At 49.1% G+C, this 16284-nt stretch overlaps 1 long non-coding RNA gene across 2 annotated transcripts in view; it reads left to right on the top strand.

The window, feature by feature from the left end:
* Positions 1-16284, top strand: part of LOC126964403 (uncharacterized) — a 298069-nt gene that overhangs the window by 44536 nt on the left and 237249 nt on the right. The gene's annotated exons all lie outside the window — the stretch shown is intronic.

The raw sequence follows: 16284 nt of genomic DNA, 5'->3' as shown, positions 1-16284 counted from the left end.
AACTCTGGGAGGGAAGGACACTTTTGCAAACTTAAACAGCACTGACAAGGACTCTTTCTGATTGCTCTCCAGTGAGACATGAGTAAATTAGCTAATTAAGGCAGCTCCACTGAATACATTCTACATGCAGGCAATTTGCTGTTTACTTCCCACACAGACAAAGAAACGAAAATAGGAACTAAATCAACATCTCAGAAAGAAAAAATACCTTTGATGAATGAATTATAATTAAAGATTTCTTGATTATTGAAAGTGTGTGAAATGGTTCTCACCCCAAGGTCAAAAAGTTAATAGCCCCCGTCCGAACCAAAGTGTTCATCATTCATTCAGGAAAGTATTTGTTCAGCACCTGCGATGTGCCAGGCCTGTGGCTGGGCCTGATGATGAAATGGTGGGGAAGGCAGAGCAAAGGAGGATTTTTTTTTTTTTTTGAGACGGAGTCTCGCTCTGTCGCCCAGGCTGGAGTGCAGTGGCCAGATCTCAGCTCACTGCAAGCTCCGCCTCCCGGGTTTACGCCATTCTCCTGCCTCAGCCTCCCGAGTAGCTGGGACTACAGGCGCCCGCAACCTCGCCCGGCTGGTTTTTTGTATTTTTTAGTAGAGACGGGGTTTCACCGTGTTAGCCAGGATGGTCTCGATCTCCTGACCTCGTGATCCGCCCGTCTCGGCCTCCCAAAGTGCTGGGATTACAGGTGTGAGCCACTGCGCCCGGCCGCAAAGGAGGATATTAATCAAATAGTCAAACAGATGAGACAGATCAGAGCCCCTCTGTCCACGTTTCCTGGGGTCTGGCATCTCTTGAGATTCTGGTAACAACAGGCCAGGACACTGTTTGTACAAAGAACACAGACTTGGTAGATGGGACTGGCTGGCCGTTGAAACCTCACAAGGCGATGCCTCTGATGTGTTTTAGATGCTCCTTTCTGAGGCCAGGTCATCCTGGGGTCCTGTCCTCCCCCTGCTCTCACCCTCATGGACAGTTCTGGACCAGGCAGGAATGACTGACCGTCATGCCACAGTGGGGACAGAAGAGATAGGGCCTGGGGCAAAGCGGACAGTCCAGGGAGTTGAGGAGTGTCAGTGGAGGAAGGGAGAAAGTGAGCAGGGTGAATGGAGAAGAGGGTGGGGCCAGATTCCTACCGGCTGAGGTGGGTTTTGTGGTTCTCCCTGACAGCTTGGGACCGAGGTGCATTCCCATGAATGAGCTTTGGAGGCAAGTGGCCAGAGAACTCCCATCCCACCCCGTTCCTGTGTCACAGTGAGGATACCACATGGGTGGGATGTGTTGCCTGAATCGGGGTGTGAAGTACTGACCCTGTTCCTGTGTCACAGTGAGGATACCACATGGGTGGGATGTGTTGCTTGAATCGGGGTGAAGTACTGACCCTGTTCCTGTGTCACAGTGAGGATACCACATGGGTGGGATGTGTTGCCTGAATCCCAGTGAAGTATTGACTGTTCACTGTTTCTTCTTTGTGTGTGCCTGGATGGCAAAGGAGAGGCCTATTTTATTGCCAAGTGTTGCACTTCTCTCCTCTCTGATGAGGGCATTCAGCCAGAATGTGCATTCTCACATGTCTGAGATCCCTGAACTACTTGGTGACCAACTACTCCCAAGAAAATTGCTCCAGTTCTTAGGACAGTCCTTGGACACAGTGACAGTGAGCGTTCAGTAAACATCTGTGGACCCATTGAATGCGTGTCTTAGGACTCAGGCAGGGGCACTGTAGGGGACGGTGCTGTTGGCTTCCCGCTCAGAAGTTAACCAGGGTCAGGCCTGGCTGGTACTTGGATGGGAGACCGCCTGGGACGGTGCTGAGGAGCAGGAGTGGTGTCAGCATAGGGGCTTTGGGATTCAGGGTCCACTTGTAGGGAAGCAGGTGAAGAGGAGGCAGCTGGGGCCTGGATATTGGAGCCCCTGGTTAGGGTGCCCCAAATTTCATAAATTTGATAACAAGTGCCTCCTCTCAAAGTGAGGGCCATGGGTGGGTGTGACTGCAGTGGGTGCTGGTTATAAAAAGTGTAAAAAGCTCTTCTGAGAAAAAAGCGCCCAACAACCCTGATTTGTAGCAATTCCCAGTTTCCCTGGTGTAAATATTCCCACCATGGCTGATTTCAAGCTGCCAAAGATGTAACCACCCATTAGCAAAGCTCCTGAACATTTCACAGTTGGCTCTCAGAGCCGGCTGCCTGCACTCCACTGGGTGTGAGGGACTGTCTGGTGCCTACTGGGGGTCTCACAGTGGATGTGGGGTGGGTGCACCACGGGGCTGTGGGTGAGCCTGTATATCCCCCCGTGCGATGGGCAGCATTCCTTGAATCACCCACAAAGTCCAGCAGTGAGGACCTGGCAGATGTAGACCAATGAACACTGAAGAAGTGGAACCAGCAGGGATGAGGATGAAGCAGGATCTCCCACAGGGAATGGAGACCATGTCAGGAGGAAGAGACGACCCTGTGGAGGCTCTGGAGCCCGTAACGGTTTCTGAAAATGACTCCTTTGATCAGGCTGCAAAACTCAAATTGGGTGGGGGGGGAAGAGGTTGACTGTGGCTACAATTGTATCAGAAGAATTATGTGGAAAAATGAGAACTTGATTCATTCTTTGATTAAGAATTAGGGCACAGGCTGGGCACAGTGGCTCAGGCCTGTAATCTCAGCACTTTGGGAGGCCAAGGTGGGAGGAACATGAGGTCAAGAGATGGAGACCATCCTGGGCAATGTAGTGAAACCCCATCTCTACTGAAAATACAAAAATTAGCTGGGCGTGGTGGCGTGTGCCTGTAGTCCCAGCTACTTGGGAGACTGAGGCAGAAGAATCACTTGAACCCAGGAGGTGGATATTGCAGTGAGCCAAGATCCCACCACTGCATCCCAGCCTGGCGACAGAGTGAGACTGTCTCAAAATGAAACAAAACAAGAATTAGGGCACATTTGCCACTATAACCTAAATATTGTTGAATAGGAGAGAAAAACTTATTTTCACCAATTTAATTTCATATTTTTTGATAAAGCTCTAGTTAAGCTTTTTTCCTTTCTTTCTTTCTCTCTTTCTTTCTTTCTTTCTTTCTTTCTTTCTTTCTTTCTTTCTTTTGGAGCATCCAGTGGGAAGCAGCCCACGCTGGGAAGTGCAGATTTTACTGGAGCTGTAGGTTTTCATGAGGAACTTGGGGGGTCACTCAGGCATCTCCCTGCAAACAGCTGCCTGCCCATGGTGAACATCTAGGGACCAGGTCCCGGGGCTTCTCCTGGCTGCCCTGCCTCCGGTTCAGTCCCAAGAACAAGATGGTGTCACTGACCTTGCTCTCAGACCCCCGCTTCCCACGGCAGAGTTCCTGGCCTGCCTGCAAAGTGCTAACCAGACTGTTGGAATTCCTCAGGGGTGAGCATGAGCCTCTCCCTTTCATCTGTGCCTACCGTGGACGCATTAACTATTTCATGAAGTAACACAAGTAGCATTTGGAGTAAAAAAATTAACTAAAAATAGGTGAAACAATGAAATTCAGTGGCAAGGATGCTCATGAATAATTAAGAGGCTGACACAGGACCGCATTTCAAGGAGATTCTCACTCCTAAGCCTGTCGCTTTTCCCTGCACGGCACAGGCAAGACCGGATTTTCCAGCAGGAAGGTTGTCTTAATTAAATCTTATTTGTCAAGAAGGCAAGATGTATTTGTGTTTCCTCGGGCTCCCGTTGTTACAAACTTTGCAATGTTTTCTCTGAAAAACGCTCCTTTTCTGCTCAAAAGAACTGACTGTTGCTGTTTTTCTCTCTTCCATTGTGAGGAGGAAATGCTACAAGTTCTTTGTCAGGTAATCAATTATCCTCCTTAAAGGATCCCCGAAGTCGTCACTTGAAAATTATGGCTCCTGAAAAATAATAAAATGCCCACTTTAACATATTGTTGCATGTCAGAGTGAGTTTCTCTCCCCTGCAGAGTCATAGAGCCTGTAAATTGCCCGTGGTAATGACCTCTGGCTCCAAATGCAGTCACTGGTCTCTGCACAGTTAGACACTGTCTGTCACTTCCGGGGTTTCACTGTTGACACTGCGTCTCTTTTAGCTTCTAGGAAGCCCTGTAATGATGCTACAATTAGCGAAGCATCCTTCCCTCTCTCCCAACTCCAATTGCTCTAATTTACGTCCCTCGACAATACTCACACCAAGCACACCATCTGTACCACTGTGTGGGGAAGGAAGTTCTCAAGTTCAAGGTCTCAGGGAGATAAACACAATTTTAAGTTCACGGACATTCTCAGCAATCAACATCAACTACCCCACCAAGAAAGCAAGACCTTGGTATTGTTGGTGAGTAGCAGGTAATTGATGAGCTTGTCAGCATGATCTATGGTCCCTGATCTGTATCAATATGAAATGAGAAACCATTTAAGAGGAATCAGGAAAACATGTCAGGCCCCCCACCTCCTCCTCCTACCATTTGACATTGACTCATTCACGTATGAAATTGAGTCTTTGCCGTGGTGAAGTGTTAAAGAACCTGTGTAGTCAAATTACTATCATGAAACCAGTGAGTGGAAACAAGTTATCAAATGTCCCTGGTTCCTCCTCATTCAAACAGGTAGAAGAAAACAAACAGAAAGCTTAGATGCAAATGTGACTTCATGCCCAAGTGTTCATGAGAACCAATATACACCAAGAAAGGGAAAGCTGGGTGGTGCCCCAGATAATTTGGGTGAAAAAGACTTCTATCAGAAAATCAAAGACATCCAGGCACAGCTTGAAGATGCAGTCATAGTCCATCCATCATGTCTTCTTGTGAATGAGCCTCAAGTTTCTTAGCAATACAAGGACACGCTAAGTGTCCCTGTGACATTCAGTGGAAATGTTGAAGCATCACTGAAATTCCTCGAGCCAAGTTGCACCTGTTCAAGTCTGAAGACCTTTTCTGAAAGCTGGGCAGACCACCTTCCCTCACTGGGCTTCAGTTTCCTTATTTAAAACTACACATTCCTCTGGACATTCCTTGTTTCTGCCCAATGCAAGATAAAGGAGAGGTAGCAGAAAAGTTGAACTTGTTTCTGCTGATGTTCCCAGAAGAAAAATCTTCATCTCAGGGCATCCTGAGGTGTGTCCTTGGGAGAATGGATCCTTGATGTTACAAATGAATTGCGTAGGAATCACAGCCTCTAATGGAAAGTTGAACTTTCATCCTCGCCAAAAATCCAAAAAGAGGACTCTGAAGTGCATGTGGAATCTTCATGTGTCTTTTTGCAAGCACATTACTCATTCATTCCCAAGGCATTGGGCTGTTCCACTGTAATTTACAGTTAGCTGGTTAATTGCTTGTGTAGACCCCAACATTCAGATATCCTACTTCCTTGCAAGCAGAGCCCTGATTTTCCTCAGATGTTGGGACGCAATGTGCTGTCTGGCACCGGGGAATGGATTACCATTGGTCTGAGTCCATCATGGGAGTCTCACTTACTTTTAGTAATTGGCTTGGAGGGGACATGTGAGTCAAGGCTAGTCAATGAGATGTAATTTGGGAATCTATTGGTGGGGGCTTCTGGAGTCTCTAATTTAAGGGGATCTGTGAGGAGCAACTCTTTTCTCTCTTCTTTATTCTGGTCGTGGCTCTGAGTGGATGTCATGGCAGGTGAGATGGCAGCCGTCTTGTCTCTATGAGGGCACAAGGCAGAGGAGAAGGCTGGCGCACAGAGGAAGGGAGAGCGGAGCCAGGGGGCATCAGCAGTAAGTCGCCGAGGTGAGCAGCAGGGGACGTGCCTACGTGTGGCTCTCAGACCTTTCCTTATTGCTGCAAGCATTTGCCTCTGATAAGAACCAGCTCTACCCACACTCCACTACTCCATCTGCGAGTCCAGAGGTGCCTGGGAGTCCCTCGGCCTCCATATGAAGCCACCCCTTCCCTGGCCCACACCTCAGTTGACAGGCGCTGATGGGAAGCTCCACAATGCCGCGTGAGCCTGGAAAGATCCCCACCTTCCCGCTCCTAAAGACACACCTTCCCCAGCACATTCCACCCTGAGAGCATGGAATTAATCTCGGGATGCCTTCTATCCCTGCTGAAGTTCATCTCCTCGTGGAGCCTGGGGCTCCTGGGTCATCCTTTATCCCCTGGACTCTCAGCCCTACATGACCCAGTGGGAAATGAGGCCTGAGCCCTCTTTCTCTGGCCCTTCCTGCCCTGTTTCTGTGTCAGTTTCCTTTGTAGCATTGTCACTGTCTGACTCAGTCTTTCCCGGGGATCCCGGAGAAGATCATCTTAGCCCAGGTCTCCTCACCCAGAGCCAAGGCCAACAGAAAGAGTCAGTGCCTTCGTGGCACCATGTCGTTGGGGGAGATGCAGCCCCAGGGGTCCAGGGTGGGGAAATGGGAAGCGAGGTGGGGAGGTTGGGAAGTGATGACTGAGCTGGTGACAGCCTCCCAAAGACCCAGCTGGTCACCAGGTCACGTGGACCATTTCCAGACAAGCTGTGCAGAAATGCTCCCCACAGGATGGCCCATATGAGGATGGTTGGGAGGGGCCGTTTATAGCTAATCTGTCTTTTTTTCTCTCCCTCGAGGGTCCAGGTTTGCTCTTCAGGGAGTCATCTTCTTTTCCTTTCTTTTCTTTCTTTTCTTCTTTTTTTCTTTCTTTCTTTTTTTTTTTTTTTTTTTTTTTTTTTTTGTTGAGACTGAGTCTTGCTCTGTCATCCAGGCTGGAGTGCAATGGCATGATCTCGGCCCACTGTAACCTCTGCCTCCCGGGTTCAAATGATTCTCCTGCCTCAGCCTCCTGAGTAGCTGGGATTACAGGCACCCACCACCATGCCTGACTAATTTTTGTATTTTTAGTAGCGATGGGGTTTCACCATGTTGGGCCAGGCTGGTCTTGAACTCCTGACCTCAAGTGATCCGCTTGCCTCGGCCTCCCAAAGTGCTGGGATTACAGGTGTGAGCCACCACACCTGGCTGCGTCATCTCTTTCTTAACACCAGGGTGCATCACCCAGTCCCTTGGCGGCTGCTGGGGAAGCCAGATCCTGCGCTCATTTTTGTGGCACCTTAGCTGAATCCAGAATTGGTGGAGGATCCAGAATCTTGGGGCGTTGGTCTCAGGCCATGTGTGGTGTAAGGCCTGAAACTGAGGTGCAATATTAAGTATGGCCTTGACGTCTTTGAGCTTCACAGGGCTGCAGAGGCCGGACTACTAGTTCCCTTCCCTCACGGATATGCCCCCAGCTCAGAGGGAAAGGCTCCCTCCTGGCAGATTTCCTGTTAACTGGAGCAGCCACGCTCCACCTGGTCCTCAGCTTAACTGGCTTCACCTCTCTGCCCACAGGAACCAGAGGCACCTCACCCCCTCGTTACTTCAAGGTCTGCCTCCCATAGCCCTTCCTGTTCTCTCTGTTCCCAGGTGCACCCCCTGTGGCTCTGCAGGGCGCGTGTTGTCCTCCCCTGCAGGCTGTATTTGTGACTGACCTGCTGCCCATCTCATCTGTCCAGTGCTGGGTGTTTTGTGCTCGACCATCTCATACTACTTAGGGCGAGGATGCCTCCCTCACCGATGGGGTGAGCAGTAGGTGAGCAGGAGGTAGTCGGAACACAGTGGCGTCCTGTGGACCTGTGCTGAGTCAGTTCCTGCAGCGGAAGGTGGGGAAACCTGAGGTGACATGCTGCATGGGTCTGATACACAGCGGGGTGGTTTGCATCTCATTTGCTTGCCAGTTTTTCTCTAGTGGAAAATATACTTAGTTTTTGTGTTTTTTTTGAGATGGAATCTTGCTCTGTTGCCCAGGCTGGAGTGCAGTGGCATAATCTCAGCTCACTGCAACCTCCACCTCCCGGGTTCAAGCGATTCTCCTGTCTCAGCCTCCTGGGTAACTGGGCCTGTAGGCACCCATGACCACGCCTGGCTAATTTTTTGTATTTTTAGTAGAGACAGGGTTTTATCATGTTGGCCAGGATGGTTTCAATCTCTTGACCTTGTGATCCACTCGCCTCAGCCTCCCAAAGTGCTGGGATTATAGGCGTGAGCCACTGCGCCCAGCTAAAAGTATACTTCTTAAGGGCAGAAATTTGAGGCTGCATTTTCTACTGCCACATCTCAAGCATTTGTAAGATTTCTGGCACATAGTAGGCCTTCAGTAAATATCTATGGAATGAATAAATAAATGAACCAATGCATTCACTGAACAACCCTTGCTGGGAAAATGAAGATGTGATTATTGAGGCTAGGTGTATTATTCAGGGATCTCTGGAGAAACAGAACAGATACGCTGGATGTGGTGGCTCACGCCTGCAATCCCAGCACTTAGGGAGGACAAGGTGGGTGGATCACTTGAGGTCAGGAGTTTGAGACCAGCCTGGCTAACATGGTGAAACCCTGTCTCTACTAAAAATACAAAAATTAGCTGGGCATGGTGGCGCATGCCTGTAGTCCCAGCTACTCGGGAGGCTGAGGCAGGAGAATTGCTTAAACCTGGGAGGTGGAGGTTGCAGTAAGCCGAGATCGTGCCACTGTACTCCAGCCTGGCGACAGAGCGAGACTCCGTTTCAAAAAAAAAAAAAAAACAACAACAGAACAGGTAGAATATATATATTATGGGAATGAGCCTGCATGATTATGGAGGCTGAGAAGTCTTGTGATTTCCTATCTGCAAGATGGAGAACCAGGAAGGCTGGTGGTAGAATTTGGTCCAAGTCCCAGGGTCTGAGAACCAGGAGAACAAGAAGCAGTTATGTCTGCGGTCAGGAGGAGACGCATGTCCCAGCTCAAACAGACAGTGCAAATTGGCCTTTCCTCTATCATTTTGTTCTGTTATTTTATCCAGGTCCTCAATGAATGGCAGGATGTCCACCCACATTAATGAGGGTGGATCTTTCCTACTCAGTCTACTGATTCAAGTGCTCATCTCTTCCAAAAACACCTAGCATAATGTTTTACCAGCTATCTGGGCATCCTGTAGTCTCTTCATGTTGACCTATAAAATTAACCATTACACTAGGTTTTGCAGGATAAGTTGTCAATATTCATTTCTTTTTTGTGATCTTGAAGAAGGCAATGTGGAGGCAGAACCTTCAGTCTTCATTGAACTGCAGCTTCTCCCCCTTCTCTGTTTCTCCCCAAAGTGGACAGGTGGATGGTGAAAATCTTTCTCCTTCCTCCTTTCCCTGTCTCTGCACTAACCCCAGCCTCCTCCCTCTGTCTTGGGAACAGACTTTCATGGCTGCAGCCTTGGGTCAAACATTTTAGCCCATTCCATTTCTTCCACCACTTAAGGTCAATGTTTTAGGGTAGGAACGAGTATGCGGTGCACCTGGTTGCTCTTCTGGGAGCTTTGGGGTAGCCTTAAACAACAGGGAGCCTCTCTGCCGAGCACACTTCCCACGCTGGGCAGCAAATCCTTCTTTGAAGGGGGATCAGTGCAGCACATCTCCATGTCCACCATGGACTGGAGGGTCCCCAGGGAGCTGAGGACACACAGAGGCTTGACTGCCAACCACCTGTGTGCGAACACATCAGAACGCTTTGCAATCTGTTTCTGGTCTATAAAATGGAGAGAACACTGAGTTTCATTGATTCTAAGATGCACATTTTCCCCTGCTGATGAGGTTTTTCTGCTCATGCCTTTCAGGTGCATCTTGTTGCTCATGGGCGAGACCCTCGACTGCACCGCAGTCCGTCGGGCCCTCCAGGTGAGGACATCCCTGGATTCCCCACACTCCTGCTGCCAGAAGACGCGAGACCCCTCCCCTGCCAACTCTTAGAGGAGCCCTCTTCTGAATCTCTGGAATCTTCTCTCTGGGAGAAATCAAGGGGTCTCAGTGAGGTGACCTCGGGTCGTGCATGGAAGCACCCACTCAGCGTAGCTGCAGGGGAGGACGGGAACCTGGGACCAGGACACGGGCCATCTAGAGGAAGTCAGTGGTGGGAGGTGGGTCCAGGCTTAGAAGGGCAGGACCAGACCTGGGAAGCCATCAGGATACGTGGCGGTCACTCTGCCCCTCTCCCCGGAGCCTCACGTGCTCTCCGGCCCATTACTTCATTCTTTTCTTCTTTCTGTCTCCCTGATGACATGGCTGAAAATGGCAGCCCCCATGGTCCCCAAATGTGCATTTCCTTAGTTTAGTGCCTTAAAAAGATTCTGATTGACCCCCGGGTCAGGGGGCTCTGCCCGCTTTAGTCTGTTATGGACAGGAGTCAGGTCAGAGAGGGCAGTGGCAGGCCACGCCTGGGAGGGTGAGGAGGCTGCTGTTTGAGAAGGATGTCAGGGCTGGGCATGTGTTCCCAAGGCCGTCCTTCAAGAGCCCTGGAGATTGTGCCCCTTGCTGGGGAGGATGGTGGCCAGCAACATTCGGACCTTCCCCACCGAATGGCTGAACGGATTAACTCTGCCCCATATGGGGGAAATCTACAAACTACTCTTTTTTTTTCTTTTTTGAAACGGAGTCTCGCTCTTTTGCCCAGGTTGGAGTGCAGTGGCACGATCTCTGCTCACTGCAAGCTCTGCCTCCTGGGTTCATGCCATTCTCCTGCCTCAGCCTCCCAATTAACTGGGACTACAGGTGCCTGCCACCGTGCCTGGCTAATTTTTTATATTTTTAGTAGAGACGGGGTTTCACCATGTTAGCCAGGATGGTCTCAATCTCCTGACCTCGTGGTCCGCCTGCCTCAGCCTCCCAAAGTGCTGGGATTACAGGCGTGAGCCACCGCGCCCGGCCCAAACTACTTTTTAATGAATGGCCTCTTCGGAAACTGCTCTAGGGGGAAAGATGACTTTGGTTCTTGCAGCCAAAGTCTGTTTCCCTTTGCACTAAGATGGATTTGTAATATTCATCATAGCCATTCATTTTACTTTTGTGGAATGAATTCCAGAAGAATTTCTCTTTTACAAGCCCATCAAATATTAGGTGATTTTGAGCAAGAGCTGTCAGAAGCAGTGTGTCAGCCTAAGCCGCAATAATGTGAGAAATTTAAAAAATAATTTGATTATCTTCCTTACCTCTGCCTCCCCAGCGAATGGGATGGCTGTGACAAGTGTGATGGAGATGACTTCAGAGGCAGGGCTCTGTCTTCACAGAGAGAGAGGCCATGCAGCCTGGCTTCTCCCAGTCAGACCACAGCTGTGATTTTTTTGCTCTCCTTTTACACTGAGACACTTTGTTTCTTCATTTCATTTTGATTTTTGAGATATAAATCAAAATCCACACACAATTCACACTTTAACAGTATACAATTCAGTGTTTTTTAGTATTTGCAAGGTTGTGCAACCCTCACCAATATCCAATCCCAGAACATTGTCATTGCCAAAAAGAAACCTTGTACCTATTAGCAGTTATTCCCCAACCGTCCTAGGGAATTACTAATTTATTTTCTGTCTCTATGGACTTGGCTGTTCTGGACATTTCATAAATGGGACCATATATGATGTGATCTTTTGTGTCTGGCTTTTTTCACTTGTTATAATGTTCTCAAGGTTCATTCACATTGTAGCATGAATCAGCATTTCATTCCTTTTTATGGCTGAATAATATTCCATTGCATGAATAACTCTTTTGTTTTGTTTTGTTTTGTTTTATTATGTGTTTTTGAGACAGAGTCTTGCTCTGTCACCCAGGCTGGAGTACAGTGGCATAATCTCAGCTTGTTGCAACCTCCACCTCCTGGGTTCAAGCGATTCTCACGCCTCAGCCTCCTGAGTAGCTGGAATCACAGGCATATGCCACTACACCCTGCTAATTTTTGCACTTTTAGTAGAGACGGGTTTTCACCATGTTGCCCAGGTTGGTCTCAAACTCCTGGCATCAAGTGATCTGCCTACCTTGGCCTCCCAAAGTGCTGGGATTACAGGCGTGGACCACCACACCCAGCCTACTCTTTTGGTTTGAAGTGAGGAACAATTCAAATTACCTTAAACAAACAAACAAAAGAATGTTAGGCCTCACATCACTGAAGAGTTCAGAGGTGTGGTGGGCAGATTCCAAAATGATTCCCAATGACCCTCGTCCTGGTAAAGCCTCTTCCCCTTAAGTGTGGGTGGAGCTTGTGAATAGGCTCCTACTCCTGTGACATCATATGACAACGGGGATTGTGCAGATCTAATTAAGGTTATTAGTCAATTGACTTTGAGCTAATCAGAAGGCAGATTAGCAGGTGGACCTGACCTAATCGCACTAGCTGTTTGAATCTGGGCCTAGAGATCAGAGACAGAAGTTAGGAATTCAAATCACAAGAGTGATTCAAAATGCCATTGGCTTAAAAATGAAGGGGCCTGAACGCCAAAGACTCAGGAGGCCTCTAGGAGACGAGAGTGGTTCCTGGCCAGAAGATGGGAATCTTGGAACCTTAGTCTTTTCATGCTGGCCCAGCAGGAACTTGGGGACCCTACCCTCGAGCAACGGTCAGTGTCCAAGATGACTGGTTAGCCACCAAGTGAACAAGGACAGAGGCGTGGGCAGACGTGCTGTGGCCTCTCAGTGCTGGGTGTGTGAGTGGCCAGAGAGGGCGTCTGAGATGCCCCAGGTGTCTTCACACCCAGACCTGGGTCTGCCAGACCCTGTGGCCCCGAGAGTCCTGACCAGATCCCCGAGGGCCAACCCAACATGCTGGGAATGACCATCGGTGCCAAGCGGGCCCTGGGCAGCTGGGGAAGGGCCATCACCTCCAATGTTCCACTACCTGGCTCCTCCTCTTTCCTCAGGGGCCTGAATCTGCCCACTGGGCACAGGTCCTCACACAAAGGCTGGTCCAGGAAAAACAGGACCACATTGTCAGGCAGCCTGTCTTTCCCCTCTCCACATTCTGTGCTCTGATTACAGAAATGACGGGCTCATGGCCAGAGACGCCAAGCAACAGAGAAAGAGAATAAAGTCAAAAATAAGTATCATTCCCCATCCTACCCCCACACGTGGCTGCGTTTTAAATAACTAAGCTCTTTGATTGTGTCTGTGGGGAGGCCTGAGTTCCTATAACTGAGGCAGATCACTTGAGGTCAGGAGTTAAAGACCAGCCTGGTCAACGTGGTGAAACCCTGTCTCTACTGAAAATACAAAGATTAGCTGGGCCTGGTGATGGGCGCCCATAATCCCACCTATTGAGGAGACTGAGGCAGGAGAATTGCTTGAACCTGGGAGGCGGAGGTTGCAGTGAGCTGAGATCATGCCACTGCACTCCAGCCTGGGAGACAGAGCAAGACTCTGTCTCAAAAAAAACAAAAACAAACTCATGTTTCGGTGTTACAAAATAGCTCATGTTCGGTGTTAGACTTGTCAGGCCAGACAAGTCTAAACTTTAACCTCACACCCAGTTCCTAGATTAGTCCCTTTTCCAGCTCAAGTTCAGCCAAAGCCTCCGGGGTCCTTAGTTGGGGGTGGCACCACCTGCTCCCTGCCCCAGCTTTGTTCCTGTTTTTAATCTACTGGGGCTGGGTGCATTCAGAGGTAGGGACAGGCTAAAGGTCTTCGGGTTGTTGGTTCTGTTGATGGGTGAGTTCCAAATACTAGCTTTCTCTTGTAGGATATTTCATTTATTTGTTAAAAATATTTATTTAGGGCCGGGCGCGGTGGCTCAAGCCTGTAATCCCAGCACTTTGGGAGGCCGAGATGGGCGGATCACGAGGTCAGGAGATCGAGACCATCCTGGCTAACACGGTGAAACCCCCGTCTGTACTAAAAAATACAAAAAACTAGCCGGGCGCGGGGCGGGCGCCTGTAGTCCCAGCTACTCCGGAGGCTGAGGCAGGAGAATGGCGTGAACCCGGGAGGCGGAGCTTGCAGTGAGCTGAGATCTGGCCACTGCACTCCAGCCTGGGCAGCAGAGCAAGACTCCGTCTCAAAAAAAAAAAAAAAAAAATATATATATATATATATATTTATTTATTTAGAAAACACCATTCATGTGCCAGACACTGTTCCAGCCACTGGGGATAGGGTGATAAATGAGATAAACAAAAATACCTGCCCACGTTAAGCTCCTATTCTAGGCAAGAGAAAAAAGAAAGAAAATACATGTGTACTTAGCACATTAGAACGTTCCAAGTACTGTAAAGAGAAAGCAGGCTGGACTTAGTGACTCATGTCTGTAATCTCAGCATTTGGGAGACCGAGGTGGGCAGATAGCTTGAGCCCAGGAGTTTGAGACCAGCCCGGGCAACACAGCAAAACCCTGTCTCTACAAAACAAAAACAAAAAATGTAGCTGGGTGTGGTCGCATGCCCCTGTGGTCTCAACCACTGGGGAGGCTGAGGTGGGAGGATTACTTGAGCCTGGGATGCGGAGGTTGCAGTAAGCCAAGATCACGCCATTGCACTCCGGCCTCTGTGACAGAGTCAGACACTGTCTCAAGAAAAATAAAGAAAAAGAAAAGCAAGAAAGCAGAGATGGGGGCAAGCTAGAGAGGCTGGGGATGGGAGCCTCCCTGAGCTCCCACAGTTCTTCCTGCCCCTCTCCTGTCTCACTGGGCACGGGCCACCTGGAGCTTGTGGTTGTTTTGCACCAACCTAATATCTTGTTCCTGCCAACAGTCGGAGGCCAACTGAGGCTTCTCTGTCCTCCACAGGGAACAGCATTGGCCTAAACCTGCAGACACCACAGCAAAGGGGAGTCAGCTCAGGTAAACCCGCTGGCGAAGCATGATTCCAGCGTGGGGACACAGAGGCCGATACGTCTTGCTGTAGGTGATTTAATGTTGGGCCTCAATATTTCACTCCCCCTGTAAGAGTCTGACACATCCACATCCTTACCACGGTCCAGGGGAGGGTGGATAGGCTTATCCATCCCATATGTATTGCTTGTGGCTGGGTGACTTGCTTATTATGCCAAGAGGATTTTCATAGACACGGCACAGGCAGAAGCCTAGAATATGTCGGCACTGCCAGGCCTGCCCTCTAATGCTCCTGATTTTTCCCACGAGATGAGCGTGCCCCAGGGAACTTTGGCTCCGGCTGCAGGATGAGAGGCATGTGGAGCACACAGAGTTCCAACCCTCAGCCTGGAGTCAAGCCCAGACTACATCAGCCTAAGCCCCGCCAAGCCACGGGTGCAGGGGTGAAAAGCAAATGCTAAGTGTCCATGACATTGACTTTCAAAGGGCGCATCATGTTATGTGGTTCATCCCAGCAACAATGAAGATATTTCTCTATCAGTCGGTCGGTAAATAATTATTGACGATGTGCTAGGAAGGTGGAGTGATCAGAGTATATTTGATCCCTATTCTCATGGAGCTTACTTTCTAGAGGGGAAGACAGATGATGGATGAATAAATATAAATTATTCTATTGGGTTGGTGCAGCAGTAATCCCGGTTTTTGCCATTAAAGGTAATGGCCATCAAAAGCAGGGAGGAGCCGGCACCGCAGTTCATTAAAACTAATGGCAAAAACTGCAATGACTTCTGCACCAACCTAATAGAATAAATTACGAGTGTGCAAAACGTTGCTATGGGAAACTTCCAAGTACCAGGATAACATCTAGCTTCCTGGAGTCAGGAGATGGGGGTTTTCAACCTAACCAAGGTGAAGTCCAAGTGATGGGGGCAGGCGGGGGGTGAAATTTCAGTGGAGACTCCACGGATGAATGGTAGTTAGAAAAGTGAGCCCAGATGGTTGGGGAGAAGTGTTTCAGGCAGAGAGAACAGCATGTGCAAAGGCCTATGGGGGGAGGACATCATGTGTTCATTGACCTGAGGGGCGAGCAGCAGGCTGGAGCAGAGCGGGTTGAGAGGAGGATGGAGAGCCGGGGAAAGGCACTCTACGCAGAGGGCACAGCAGGGGGAAAGGCCAGAGTCAGGCCTGAGCCCGTGTGGTTTGAGGAAGTGAAAGAGACCTGTCTGGCAGGAAAGAAACCGTAGAGGGGAGACCATAAGGCCAGGGCAGAGGGCAGGGCCGTGCTGGGCACTGTGGGCTATGGATGGGACCTGGCATTTATTCTTGGGTGAGGGGAACGTGTTAGAAGATTTTAAGGAGGGCAGGAACATTTGGGGATAATGTGTATTTTAGGAATCTCAACCAAGTAAATTCATAGTTCGAATGTTCATAAGACTTCTGCACAGGCAAAGTGAAAGATGGTTTCTAGAGCTGTGAGATAAGATCATAGTAAAAAAGAACAACTAAGTTTTTAAAGGTCATTTCAAAGGGTGGATTTCCATCTTACAACTGAATATAAGTAGACTGCAAGGTTGATGGAAAGTAGAAAATTTCCTGACTTGCGTGAACAGAAAAGAAACATCAATTTGAAAGGAAAACATTTATTTATTTACTTCCTCTGCAGTTTTCCTGACTGCTACATTTCAGGAGAAGGGATGGTTTATGACGGTCAAGGAGCTG

The sequence above is a fragment of the Macaca thibetana genome, chromosome 10 (genome assembly GCF_024542745.1).
Source record: "Macaca thibetana thibetana isolate TM-01 chromosome 10, ASM2454274v1, whole genome shotgun sequence".
Taxonomy (NCBI): Eukaryota; Metazoa; Chordata; class Mammalia; order Primates; family Cercopithecidae; genus Macaca; species Macaca thibetana.
Note: the sequence above shows the minus strand (reverse complement) of the source record. Positions and strands in the feature narration are given on the sequence as shown.